The sequence below is a fragment of the Lithobates pipiens genome, unplaced genomic scaffold (assembly GCF_037356315.1).
Source record: "Lithobates pipiens isolate NorthernLeopardFrog02 unplaced genomic scaffold, aLitPip1_a1.2 Scaffold_22, whole genome shotgun sequence".
NCBI lineage: Eukaryota > Metazoa > Chordata > Amphibia > Anura > Ranidae > Lithobates > Lithobates pipiens.
The window spans coordinates 218,759,639-218,774,755 of record NW_027507784.1 but is presented as its reverse complement, the minus strand read 5'-3'; the positions used below and the strand labels follow the sequence as shown (position 1 = coordinate 218,774,755).

The following is a 15,117-nucleotide window of genomic DNA, read 5'->3' as shown; positions in this document are numbered from 1 at the left end:
CTACTTTCCAAAATTGGGTCATTTGGGGGGGTTTTGTGCTATTTTGGCATTTTATGGCCTTCGAAACTGTAATAGGTAGTGAGGAGTGAAATCAAAAATTTGCACCCTTAGAAATCCTGAAGGCAGTGATTGGGTTTTGGGGTCCTGTACGCGGCTAGACTCCCAAAAAGTCCCACATATGTGGTATCCCCGTACTCAGGAGAAGCAGCAGAATATATTTTGGGGTGCAATTACACATATAACTATGGCATTTGTGAGCAATATATCATTTAGTGACAACTTTTTGTAAACTTTTTTTTTTTTGTGTCATTATTCAATCACTTGGGACAAAAAAAAATTCAATGGGCTCAACATGCCCCTCAGCAATTTCTTTGGGGTGTATACTTTCCAAAATTGGGTCATTTGGGGGGGTTGGTACTGCCCTGCCATTTTAGCACCTCAAGAAATGAGATAGGCAGTCATAAATTAAATGCTGTGTAAATTCCAGAAAATGTACTCTAGTTTGTAGACGCTATAACTTTTGCGGAAACCAATAAATATACGCTTATTGACATATTTACTAAAGACATGTGGCTGAATAAATTTTGGCCTAAATGTATGACTAAAATTTAGTTCATTCGATTTTTCTTATAACAAAAAGTAGAAAATATCATTTTTAAAGAAAATTTTCAGTCTTTTTCCTTTTATATCGTAAAAAATAAATATCGCAGAGGCAATCAAATACCATCAAAAGAAAGCTCTATTTGTGGGAGGAAAAGGACGTAAATTTCATTTGGCTACAACATTGCATGACCGCGCAATTACCAGTTAAAGCAGTGCAGTGCGAAATTGTAAAAAGACCTCTGGTCCTTAGGCTGACAATTGGTCCGGGGCTGAAGTGGTTAAGCTATAAATTATGTTTGTTCTAGGTTAGCTGTTACGCTTGCGCCACCTACTGGCCAAACATTAATATAGTTTATGAGAGAAATTATCCAGCCACTTAGGAAGTGATGTAAAATCATCATTTCCTCTTTAGTCAGGAAGTGAAACAGAGATGAACATGTTCAAGCTCATGGCAGCAGCCTAGATGCTATTTCTCCCCATCCATGGCACCGGAGGTAAGCAATATTTATTTCCCTCCTCCACAGGCTATCGGGGAAAGGAGTTAGCCATTTTAGTTATTTTATATGATATTTACTATTGTATGGTAATGTTATATTATTCTTGTTGTTTTCAGTTTTACTGCATATCACATGTATCATTCACGTGTATATTAAAATCTGCAACGTGCCAATAAAAGACACAGACAAGAAACAGCAGTCAATTATTGTGTGCACAGAAAAAGGTTATCTGCCTGGATAGCTACCCATAGACTCCGGGAGTACGGGGGGCGAGGCCAGGACAACTACATTGTTGTCCTACCAAGCCTATACCTGACTGTAGGCCATTCCTGGAGTGCATTTTCAAAGACATTTTCAGGCAGGCAGGAAGCTGACTCATTGAGCTGCAGTTCATAAAATATATATCCACCGCATTGTAGTCCAGCCAAGCTTATACCTGACTGTAGGCCATTCCTGGAGTGCGTATTCAAATACACTTTCAGGCAGGCGGGCAGTCAGCTGACTCATTAACCAGTTGCCGACCGCCGCACGCCGATGTACGTCGGTACAATGGCACGGGCAGGCATAAGGACATACATGTACGTCCCTTGCCTCCCGCGGGTCGGGGGCCCGATCGGGCCCCCGCCCGGTGCCTGCGGCGGTCGGTATTCGTTCGGGAGCGATCCCGGACGAGGGGACGGCCATTCATTCATGGCCACCCCCTCGCGATCGCTCCCGACGAATAGAAATCCCCGGTGACATCACTTCCTCTCCTGTAATGTAAACACAGGAGAGGAAGTGATGTATTCTCTCCTCCGTGTCGGTATTTTTCGTTCCGACACGGAGGAGAGCGGATCAGTAAGTTGCACCAACACTCTACACACACAGTAGAACATGCCAGGCACACTCACACCCCCCCTTTACCCCCCGATCACCCCCCCAATTACCCCTGCCCCCCAGTCACAGTGACATCAATGTCATTTATTTTTATTTTTTTTGCATTGGTGTCATTTGTGACTGTAATAACTGTTAGGGCAGTTAGAGTTAGCCCCCTTTTAGTTCTAATGTACCCCCCTAACCCCCCCAATAAAGGTTTAACCCCGTGATCACCCCCCGTCGCCAGTGTCACTAAGGCTGGGTTCACATTGCAGCGGTTTATGAGAACGAATGTGATTCGCACCGCACTGCAGTGCAAATCACATCCGATCTCTGTGCGATTCGAGTTCAGCCATTCGCCGCACCCGCCACACCCGCCGCACCCGCCGCAAATTCGCACGGGACCCTTTTTTTGGCCCGCAGCAGAATCGGATCGCATGGGTGTTCACACCATGCGATCCGAGTTTGCAGATCGCACTGCGATATGCGAACTGATCTGGGGGTGTCAGTAACATTTCACTGACACTCCCAGCAGTTCGCATAGGGCAGTGTGAACTGCCGCCGGGAGGCATGCGATGCGGGAACCCGCCGCGCATTCGTGGCGTTCCCGCATCGCTCCAGTGTGAACCCAGCCTAATAAGCGATCGTTTTTCTGATCGCTGTATTAGTGTCACAGGTGACGCTAGTTAGGCAGGTAGGTATTTAGGTTCGCTGCAGCTTTTTATAGCGCCAGGGACCCCCATATACTACCGCATAAAGCCCCCTAATTGCCCCCTAGTTAACCCTTTCACCAGTGATCACCATATAACTGTTACAGGTGACGCTGGTTGGTTAGTTATTTTTTTATAGTTTCAGGGCACCCGCCATTTATTACCTAGTCTCACTAGTGTACCCCTAAATTTAGGGGTGTCTACTTTCCAAAATGGGGTCATTTGGGGGGGGTTTGTGCCATCTTGGCATTTTATGGCCTTCAAAACTGTAACGCCCTTAGAAAGCCTGAAGGCGGTGCTTGGTTTTCGGGGCCCCGTACGCGGCTAGGCTCCCAAAAAGTCCCACATATGTGGTATCCCCATACTCAGGAGAAGCAGCAGAATTTATTTTGGGGTGTCATTTCACATATGCCCATGGCATGCGTGAGCAATATATCATTTAGTGACAACTTTGTGAAAAAAAAAAAAAAAGTTTGTAATTTTCCCGCAACTTGTGGCAAAATATTAAATATTCCATGGACTCAACATGCCTCTCAGCAAATAGCTTGGGGTGTCTACTTTCTAAAATGGGGTCATTTGTGGGGGTTTTGTGCCATCTTGGCATTTTATGGCCTTCAAAACTGTAATAGGTAGTGAGAAGTGAACTCAAAAATTTACGCCCTTAGAAAGCCTGAAGGCGGTGCTTGGTTTTCGGGGCCCCGTACGCGGCTAGGCTCCCAAAAAGTCCCACATATGTGGTATCCCCGTACTCAGGAGAAGCAGCAGAATTTATTTTGGGGTGTCATTTCACATATGCCCATGGCATGCATGAGCAATATATCATTTAGTGACAACTTTGTTAAAAAAAAAAAAAAAAAAAAAAAGTTTGTAATTTTCCCGCAACTTGTGGCAAAATATAAAATATTCCATGAACTCAACATGCCTCTCAGCAAATAGCTTGGGGTGTCTACTTTCTAAAATGGGGTCATTTGTGGGGGTTTTGTGCCATCTTGGCATTTTATGGCCTTCAAAACTGTAATAGGTAGTGACAAGTGAACTCAAAAATTTACGCCCTTAGAAAGCCTGAAGGCGGTGCTTGGTTTTCGGGGCCCCGTACGCGGCTAGGCTCCCAAAAAGTCCCACATATGTGGTATCCCCATACTCAGGAGAAGCAGCAGAATTTATTTTGGGGTGTCATTTCACATACGCCCATAGCATGTGTGAGCAATATATCATTTAGTGACAACTTTGTGTAAAAAAAAAAAAAAAATTTTTTTTTGTCATTATTCAATCGCTTGAGGCAAAAAAATAAAATATTCAATGGGCTCAACATGCCTCTTATCAATTTCCTTAGGGGGTCTACTTTCCAAAATGGGGTCATTTGGGGGGGTTTTGTACTGCCCTGCCATTTTAGCACCTCAAGAAATGAGATAGGCAGTCGTAAACTAAAAGCTGCGTAAATTCCAGAAAACGTACCTTAGTTTGTAGATGTGACAACTTTTGCGCAAACCAATAAATATACAATTATTGACTTTTTTTTTACCAAAGACATGTGGCTGAATACATTTTGGCCTAAATGTATGACTAAAATTGAGTTTATTGGATTTTTCTAATAACAAAAAGTAGAAAATATCATTTTTTTTCAAAATTTGCGGTCTTTTTACGTTTATATCGCAAAAAATAAAAATCGCAGAGGCAATCAAATACCATCAAAAGAAAGCTCTATTTGTGGGAAGAAAAGGACGCAAATTTTGTTTGGGTACAACATTGCATGACCGCGCAATTACCAGTTAAAGCAGCGCAGTGCCAAAGTGTAAAAAGACCTCTGGTCATTTACCAGCAAAATGGTCCGGTCTGAAAGTGGTTAAGCTGCAGTTCATAAAATATAGATCCACTGCATTGTATTCCAGCCAACCCTTTACCTGACTGTAGGCCATTCCTGCAGTGTATATTCAAAGACAATGGCAGGCAGGTAGCTGACTCATTGAGCTGCAGTTCATAAAATATATATAACTAATCTACCACTTCCATCAACTCATGGTATGCTAGGCAGAACTTATATTTAGCCAATTTTAATATATCAAACATTAGTAATAAATAAACAATAAACCAATATGTGTGGAGTTAAACGGCCGCGGCCTTTTTTATTATAGGTTTAAATATAAATCAATATATATCTATTTTATTCAGCATAAAATTGTCAAAAAACACAAATTAATATTTTAACAACATTAACATAGCTTAGCTATTAAAGCTCAAGCCATTTAAGCACACAGAATAAACAGTCCCTTTTCAAAGAAAAGGACAAATAACCTCATAATACAGGCCGCGACATGGGAAGGGGGGGCGGGAACGTCTTCTTCTCTTCTTGTCCTGGTAACTGCCACTTGTAACGCACTTTTCTCTACCCTTATAGGCAGCAACTCGTGCCAGGACCGTTGCTGCCTGATACCACCAATCATAGGCAAGCATTTCAACTGTTCAACGACAATTGGTCTGCCAGCATCCCATACATGGTGGGTGGGGACAATTCTTGCCCCTCCCACCATTTTCATGGTATGCTAGGCAGAACTTATATTTAGCCAATTTTAATATATCAAACATTAGTAATAAATAAACAATAAACCAATATGTGTGGAGTTAAACGGCCGCGGCCTTTTTATTATAGGTTTAAATATAAATCAATATATATCTATTTTATTCAGCATAAAATTGTCAAAAAACACAAATTAATATTTTAACAACATTAACATACCGTATATACTCGAGTATAGGCCGACCCGAGTATAAGCCGAGGCCCCCAATTTACCCCCAAAAAACTGGGAAACCTATTGACTCGTGTATAAGCCGAGGGTGAGATATGCCTGTCCATCCCTGTGTGTGTGTCCATCCATCCATCCATCCCTGTGTGTGTGTGTGTCCATCCATCCCTGTGTGTGTGTGTGTCCATCCATCCATCCATCCATCCCTGTGTGTGTGTCCATCCATCCATCCATCCCTGTGTGTGTGTGTGTCCATCCATCCATCCCTGTGTGTGTGTGTGTGTGTGTGTGTGTGTGGCCTTGTGTGTCCAGCCTACCTGTGTCCCGAGCGTCCGTCCGGTCCCGAGCCTCCGTCCGGTCCCGTCCCGTCCCGAGCCTCCGTCCGGTCCCGTCCCGTCCCGAGCCTCCGTCCGGTCCCGTCCCGTCCCGAGCCTCCGTCCGGTCCCGTCCCGTCCCGAGACTCCGTCCGGTCCCGTCCCGTCCCGAGCCGAGCCTCCGTCCGGTCCCGTCCCAGGATCACCGCTCTTCGTCGGCGCCCATTCCCCTGTTCAAATGCCGCGCCTCCCTGTCTGTGATAGGCGGAACACAATTTCCCAGCAGCCTGTGTTCCGCCTATCACGGACATCGTCTCATCCTCGTCCGTAGTACGAAGATGAGACGATGTCCGTGATAGGCGGAACACAGGCTGCTGGGAAATTCAGTGTTCCGCCTATCACAGGCGAAGGCGGAGCCGGAGGCGCGGCTTTTGAATTATAGAATGGCCGCTGTCTGTCTGCTCGACACGCTGATCGAGCAGGCAGACAGCGATGACTCGAGTATAAGCCGAGGGGGGCACTTTCAGCCTCAAAAAAGAGGCTGAAAATCTCAGCTTATACTCGAGTATATACGGTAGCTTAGCTATTAAAGCTCAAGCCATTTAAGCACACAGAATAAACAGTCCCATAAGCCGAGCTTATGAAACATAAGCAAGGCACCCCACCCGGCCCACGGCCAACTCCACACTAGATTGGACATTCATATTAAGAATATCCAAAGCAATATCCGACAGGTGAATGCCGTCATAGCGGTAAAAGCCCAGCACACCACCCTTCAGCTCCACGTGTCGGTAAGCAAAACCATCAATAACAGTCTTTAAATTAGCAAGAGATCAATTAATTTTTTTTCTCATTTTCTCAAAATGCCTACAAGGAGGCGAAAAACATTGTAAGCAAAGAATGACCTCGGAAAAAAACAAAAACGCAACCAGGCATAATATTATGAAAGCAAAGTAAATCAGCCTTCATATTAGCTAGTAAATCCAAAGTTCTAATACAACCGAGGTCATTCCCAGCCAAATGGAACACCACAATATGCGGAATAGGCCACCTGGAATGCAAGAAAGAAAATACCCCTTTCAAATGATGCCATCTCATACCCTTTTGTCCATACCAATGTAACAAAAATTTTGACGAAGAGAAATCCAAATTAACACCATAGCATCTGGAAGCCGCTCTTTCATGGGCCCAATAGACAAAGGAATGGCCGATGATCCCCACGATGCATTGAGAATCTGAAATTTAAACAGAATTATTAAGACGAACATAATTACGAAAACATTGAGATCGCCATCTACCAATACATTTAATATCACCGGCAGAAAGACCTAATTTAGCCGCAGCAGTAGCTGCGCCAATACGAAAGGAATGGGAAGAAAAGGCCAGATGATCCAATTTCAGATAAACCAAACATCGTTTGAAAACAGCATTAAGTTGAAAATTAGTCAATGGGGAACCATCGGAATGGATCAAAAACTGCTTGTTAAAAGAGGGCCTCAAGGTCAAATAAGAAAATGTTAGAGAAACTGCACAAATCTCTACATTCACATGACAGCGAATAGTGATCCAATGACCACGACCCAATTGATCAGATTTACTCTTGGTCAAAAATAAACGGAGAACCCCAGCATCAAGGTGAACCGAAGACATTGCCATGCCTAAACTAGAAGACTTATTCGGAGGAAGAAGCTCAGATATTCTCAAAGCTCCATAAAAACACAAACAAAAAGACACTTTAAACAATAAAGCTTTGAAAGAAGAAGAACACACTATGTCAGTGGCAGCGCAAAGCTTACCCAAAACATCAACAGATATAGGCAATCTTCTATCAGGAACCTTAAATCGTTTACGATACCCTTTAAGAGCCAATTGAACAGAAAAATATGAAGTGCATGAAGAACCACCATTTAATTTACGAAAAAAGGAGACACCAGCTAGAGTCTTAACAATATAAGAATATGAGTAATTTTTTAACATTAAAGAATTAACAAAAGCTAAAACTAAACCCTCTGAAATATAAGCACAATCAAGACCATAAAGGGACAAAAAAGAACACCAAAACCCCCACGCGGCTTCGTAACATGCCCACGTGGAAGGGGCCAAAGATTGTTTAATAGCAGATTGTACTTGCATCAGACCAACGTCCACAAAGGAGGAGGACAAGGTTCCCCAATCGCCTCTGCATCCGGAACCAACTCTCAAAATTTGCCGATCTGTAGGCGAGATAAAGCATCAGCCACAACATTGTGAACACCACGCACATATTTTGCTTTCAACCAAATATTAAATCGTAGACATTGCAAAACTAAACAACGTAAAAGAGAAATAACAGGTAAAGATTTAGATACTAAACAATTAAAAACAACCCCTTTATTATCAGAATGCAAAAGTATGCGTTTGTCCCGAAAATGAGAGCCCCACAATTCCAAAGCAACGACAACAGGAAAAAGCTCAAGAAGAACGATATTCTAAAGAAAACCTTGCTCAGACCAAGAAGGGTGCCACTTTTCAGCCGACCACTTACCACACCAAAAGGCACCATATCCAACACCACCCGATGCATCAGTATAAAGATTGAGTGCAGAAGCCTCACAAAATGACGATTGCCAAAGGGAATATCCAGTAAAAGAAACCAGGAACTCTTGCCAAACTAACAAATCCTCCCAAATATCATGAGTTATTCGAATATAGTGTTTTGGCGAGGAAACACCAGAAATAGCCCGATAAAGTCGTCTAGAGAAAACCCTCCTTACAGGAATAACCCTAGCAGAAAAGGCCAACAAACCTAATAAAGATTGAATAGTCTTTAACTGTACTTTCCGCTTAGACAAAATAAAATCTAACAAAAATCTAGTTTTAAGAATTTTGTCCAGAGGAAGTCGGAACTCCATACGTACCGTATCTATTTGAACACCCAAAAATTCCAAACACGTACAAGGCAGCACCGATTTTTCATCAGCCAACGGTACTCCAAAAAGGTCACAAATAAATCGGAATTGATTAAAAAGATTCAGGCAATCAGAACTATTCGCACGCCCTACAAACAAAAATTCATCAAGGTAATGCAAGCAATTACTAGAATGAGAGCTGAAACGAAGTACCCAGTCTAAAAAAGAAGAAAAAAGTTCAAAATAAAAACAAGAAATTGAACAGCCCATAGGTAAACATTTATCAAAAAAGAACAAATCATCAAACACAAAACTAAGAGAATTAAAGGCAGCAGGACGAATGGGCAGAAGCCTAAAAGCTGACTTTATATCAGCTTTCGCCAACAAAGCTGATTGACCAACACCCCTGATCAAGATCAAAGCATCATCAAAAGAATAAGACACCGCACACAATTCAGGGTCAATATCATCATTTAATGACATACCCTCAGGGTAAGATAAATGATGAATAAGTCAAAAAGTACCTTTCTCTTTTTTAGGAATAATTCCCAACGGAGAAATTCTAAAATTAATAAACGGAGGAGTTGAAAATGGACCAGAAGGGGGCGCATGCGCGAGGCTCGGCATGGCAGACGTGCTTCCATAGAGCTCCGCACTCCCCACCGCATTACCGGATCATATCTGCGGATATAAAACGTAATCTTGCTGCAAACAGACTGGGATCGCCTCCTGATACTCCGCTGCATCTAGCGGTATGGTTCTCACGGGACCTAAGGGCAAGAACAAGCCAAAACCTATTAAAGAAGCTCTGGCCCGGGCCTCCTCTAAAATGGCGGTGAAAGCTCTAGCTAAACAACACGCGGAATCTCCGGCGGCCTCGGATAGTGGAGAAGAGGAGGACACAGACTCTAATCTTGGCGGTTCCCCACCCCTACCCTCCACAGGTACAAGAACACTCAGAGCAAATAACAGACAGGCTCTCACGGGAAATTCGTGAGATAGGCCAACACACCGCTGACTTAGAGACGAGGGTGGACGATATGGAGCTTACCCTCCAAGAACATTCCCAGGACTTCTCTGTGCTCAGGGAGGAGAATGCCACATTGTTATCCCGCTTAGAGGATGCCGAAAACCGATCCCGTAGGTCCAACTTGCGCCTACGTGGCATTCCTGAATCAATTGACGATATACAATCCTTTACGACCGCTCTGTTTCAGGAGCTTTCACCCTCCATTCCCATCGAACGCCTCGAATTTGACAGAATTCACCGAGCCCTCACTCGCCGTCAACCCGACGGTTCTCCTCGAGACATCATTATTAAGTTGCACTTCTTTCGTACGAAAGAACAACTGCTTAACACCGCTCGCCAGAAAGAGGAACTGACTTTCCAAACCCACAAATTCCAGCTTTTCTCCGATCTGGCTCCTTTGACTATCTCAAAACGCCGTGCTATGAAACCCCAGTTGCAAGTTTTACTACAACACCAAATCAAATATACCTGGAGGTTTCCCTTTGCTCTGCAATTCACCCACCTGGGCCAGCAGCACGCCTGCTCTTCCCCTGAAGCCCTTCAACACCTTCTGGAATCACTTCGTTTGACCCCATCGGCTCAACCTTCGGAGACAGCCTTGCCCCGGACCCCCGCCCGGTCCACGGCTCATCCATATACGGCTACGCCTAAACGCGCATCACTGGACCCGGTGTCGGTCCGCAAAGGGACTCCATCACGTCGGCATGACGACCCGTTTCTCAGTCCGAAGTCTCGGATCCCACGTTGATCTGGTTTTGTGAACACTTGTCTTTCTTTTCTCCCACCTTCCTCATCCGTTCGAGAAGCTCGGTGTGTCTCCCCTGAGTCCGAAGGTTCCAGTAATGTATATCCGTCTTGTAACCGTTGGCTATGACACTGGACCCTATCTGCCTTGATCTCTCATTTTTCAGTTTTTTTTTTTTTTCTTTTTTTTTTACTTTACTTACTTACTTTTAATTTTCTTAATTGCCCTTTTTGCTATTGTTTTTGTCTGTTTTCAGCAGAACGTCTTCTTCTCTTCTTGTCCTGGTAACTGCCACTTGTAACGCACTTTTCTCTACCCTTATAGGCAGCAACTCGTGCCAGGACCGTTGCTGCCTGATACCACCAATCATAGGCAAGCATTTCAACTGTTCAACGACAATTGGTCTGCCAGCATCCCATACATGGTGGGTGGGGACAATTCTTGCCCCTCCCACCATTTTCATTCCCAACAGTTATAACCTTCTGTGCTACCTGCCCCACCCTTTTAGATTGTAAGCTCTTCTGAGCAGGGCCCTCTTAATCCTCTTGTATTTAATTGTATTGTCTCCCTTTTATATTGTAAAGCGCTGCGTAAATTGCTGGCGCTATATAAATCCTAAATAATAATAATAATAATCCTTACCCTGCTTGCTGTTGCTCCTCTTGGATCCCTGACTTCTGGTCTGGCTGATTACCCGATCTGGTTATTGAACTCTGGACTGGCTGACGACTCGATCCGGTTACTGGACTCTGGCAATGCTTTGACTATGCTTACTCTATTTACCTTTTTATTTTTTATTAATAAACAAGTGGGGAGGTGGGACATTTGTGGGAGGAGCCTCACTGTTATAAGACGGCCTCGGTTCCTCCCTGCCCTGCCGGATATTTCTGAAGGTTGTCGGAGGTGGTGGGCGGTTCTCAGGGTCAAGAGGCTTAGTTCGCCACGTCATTTCCAGTGCGACGGCCGGCGGCATTTTCGAATTCCAGGCGTGGATATTTCAGCGGTGGTGGGCGCTTATCTTTTCCCCTGCTGTCGGACGGGGGCAGGTAGTCGTGGGGAGGCTCTTGCTTCAATTCGTTTCGTGGGGGGGGTTATGGCGGGGGGGCCGTCACAGGTTGGGGGGGTTATTGGGGGTTTAAAGGGTATGGGCATTTCGGAGGGGAGTGGGGTTGTGGTTGCCCAGCAGGGGTTTGGATTCATGAGGGGGGGAGGAGGGGTGGTTTTGACACTGCCTGGGGGGGAGTATGTCACTGGTTTGCTACAGCGGTGGTTCCGTAGGGACATCGCTGAATGGGATAGGACGTTTCTTGCTGGGATTTTGTTAGAGGTAGGATGGTGTCATGATCATGCAGGGGTTAGTAGCTGGGATATTTTGCAGTCATTTCTTTCCGGTTGTCATTTCATTATCATTTTTTGTTTCATGTTCCCAGGCTCTAACACTTTTACTGCAGGGCACAGTTATACTGCAATGTCATTTATGCTTATGTTTTCCTCCTTTTTCCTTCAGGAACTATTTGGAGCTGTGTGTGGGTGTGAGCAGCAATACAAGTTGTACTTATTTTGTCAAACCCGTAGTAAGTGCCTGTACGGTTGGTTCTGGGTTGGTCATGTCACTGAGGAACCTCGGTCGGTGGGGAGTCTAGATAGGGCGTTCATGCAGGGTTTAGGGGAGGTTTGAGGAAGGGGGGGGGGTGTGTTCGGTCCAGATGATTAGGGGATGTTTTCAGGTTGTGGGGGGGGGGGGGTGGGGAGAGGGTGCCTCTCACGTTGCTGCGATCATGATTGGTCATGTTTAGGCTCATTTTTCATCAGGGCCTCATTTCTGTCGGGGTATTTTTTCAGTGCGTACACACGTGTGTGGGATCAGTTGCATGTTTGCTCTTGTCAGATCTTGATTTCTGTAGATTCAGCGGCGAGTCACATGTTTATTTTGGCTTGTTTCATTTCATTTGTCCTTAGTCGGTTCAACATACTGTCAAGTTTGGCACGGTGGCAGGACCTTCAGGGGTGTTTCTTCTTTAGAGTTGCAGTCCCGCTTTTATTCAGGTATGTTCGGCTTTACTTAGGGGTTCATCACTCATGGTGGGAGCTAGGTGTGAGGTCACCAGGTTGGGTCTCGCAACACGGTTTCACTACTGAGGTACTTATTTTCATTTGTATGCTTACAGGTGGGAGAAGGTCGGTCTAGGTTATCCAGGATTGCTTAGTGACAAGTCATTTATTCATTTCACTCATTTCATACTGTTTCATTTCACCTTTCTTATTGTCCTACCTGACACGTTTTCAGGTCCCTGGGGCCTGAGTGTACGTTTTTAATTGCCTGCGGAATCACAGGTGGCTCGGCTCTATCCATTTCATTACTGACACTTTTACAGTTTTCCTCTCATTCACAATTTACGCACGGGAAGGTTGGTATGTTGGTGACGGGAGGGATGGTCGGTTGGGAAAGGGGAGGGTGGGGTTCGGCATTTCAGGGTATCGGCACTTCTCTAGTCTTGGGTTAGGTTTGGTGGAGTGGTTTCCTAATTCACTGTTACTTGTGTCAAATTAGATCATGTTTCAGGCGGCAGATATCGAGGATTCTGAGATCATCCCTCCTTCCCAGGAAGTCTGAACATGGCAGCACACCCTCCATGAGGTCTTGGACGGTCCCCAGGTTGATGGCTGAACTTCGTCGTAAAGGTGTCGCTTATCTGGCTTCAGCTCGTAAAGCGGAACTGTTCAGACTTTTATTTCCCAGCGCTTCAGGCGCTACCCCTGAACAAGTTACCTTGCATTCTGTGGGTGCGTCACTCACATTGATTCACTCCTCCCTTAGTGTGTTGGCGACATCGTTTCAGGAATTACGAGCCAGGGTGGAGGTTTTGGAGTGTCCTCCGTGCCCGGCACCAGTGGCACCTGTGGGTCTTGACATAGCAGCAGTCCCGGGGTTACCGCTGGTCTTGCCATCGGCAGCAGGTAATAGTACTATTTCATCTTCGATCACTCCAGCCCATTTTATCCCGGCCAATATTAAGAAAGATATTTTGGAGGGTAAGGACGTTAACTTGGCCTCCCTCTTTTTTTTTTTTTTTTTTTTTTTTTACTAAATACTTTTTTATTAAAGCTTTTTCAAATCTAGAATAACAATGTTATACGAAATACAAAAAGGGCTTCATTTCATACAAAGTAATGCAATAGTGAGGCTGCGTCCAACACACGTTGCCGCAAACACGCCATGAGCCTTTTCCACCCCCCCTCCCCTCCCCTCCCAACCCTCCTACCCACCCTCCCTCCCCACTTCGAGCACACACCGCTGGCACTGGTCACGCCGATCCTAGCTGGATAGCAATGGGCCCCACTCAATATGGAGGGGGAAAAAAGTAAGGGCGAGAAACGGACAAAGAGGGCCCCCACCCCTCCCTACGGGCTCTCCATAAGAAAGTCCACCTGGGGGGGGGGGAGAAAGCGCCTCCCGCCTACCAAGGAGGTGCTAGTCCACCCTCACGGTAAACTCACTCAGGGGGGTAACCCATGCTAATCAGCCAGGGGTTCCATAATGTCCCAAATTTTCTTAAGTTGTTTAGTTTTATAAATATTGCTCTCTCGCACCATACTGTAGAGTTGATTACGTTAACCCAATTTATTGCTATCAGCCGCCTGGCCTGGTACAAACACCTCAGGACAGACGGCTTAATTGGAGGAGAAATTCTAGCCTCCTCAAATATCCCCAATAAGCAAACCCTTGCCTCGGGTTTCAGAGTGGTCTTAAAAACCCTATTTATTTTAAGAACTATTTCTAGCCAGTAACTATACAATTTTGGACATTTTCATACCATATGGAAGAGGTCTCCCGGTGCCCCACATCTGGGGCATTCGTCTCTAGGTTTCCTGCCCATTTTCCACATCTTATAGGGGGTATAGTATGCCCTATATATAAGGAGCAAATGGGACACACGCTGAGATGGGGATATAGAGGCCAAGTACCCTGCTCAAGCGTCTTATCCCATTGTTCTTGGGTTATCGGGCCTACATCCCCTATCTAGCCCTGCCTGCTCTTAGCTGGGCCCTCACCTTTCAGAATCCTTCCTCTGAGCTTTATATATAACCGAGAAATCTGGCCTTTTGCTTGCCTTCGGTCCATAAGACCCTGAAGCAGGGGGATTTCAGTTCGCTCAATAGCGAGTGATCCATATTGGGCTTGAATTCCATGTCTCAGCTGTAGATATTTATAAAACGTCCTGTTAGAAATATTGAATTCCTGTCTAATAACTTCGAAGGATTTCATTACATTCCCTTCATATAGGTGCACCAGTCTATTAATCCCCTGTCTGTCCCATTCCAGAGATCTATCTATCTTGTTTAATTCGCTCAAGTGACGATTATGCCATAGGGGGGTGTAGGCAGTTACTCCCACATAACCCATCTTTTGCTTTGCTTTCTGCCATACCTTCCTCATTAAAACATTGGTGGGGCATCTGTAGGCGAATGAATTGGCCTCTAAGACTTCAGGTAATAACTTATGGGGTACCCCTACCAACATCAATTTATGGTTTGTGGACCCTCCCGTTTGGAGCCCCGCCCCTGCTAGATGCTGGAGTTGGGCAGCCAAGAAATATGCACCCAGATGGGGTATGGCCAAACCTCCCTCCATGACGGGGAGCTGCAACGTATGTAACCCTATCCGGGCGTGCCCCTTTTTCCAAATTAAATCCCGGAAAAGTGAGTCCATTCTTTGGAACCATTTCTGGTTAA

At 45.1% G+C, this 15,117-nt stretch overlaps 1 long non-coding RNA gene across 1 annotated transcript in view; it reads left to right on the top strand.

Annotated features, from left to right (window-relative positions):
* The first annotated feature begins 766 nt into the window (after window positions 1-766).
* The window catches only part of LOC143924512 (uncharacterized), a 152,690-nt gene continuing 138,339 nt past the window's right edge, over window positions 767-15,117 (top strand). Inside the window, exon 1 of the long non-coding RNA XR_013261875.1 lies at window positions 767-1,097. This is a non-coding gene — a long non-coding RNA (uncharacterized LOC143924512). The remainder of the gene's footprint in view (window positions 1,098-15,117) is intronic.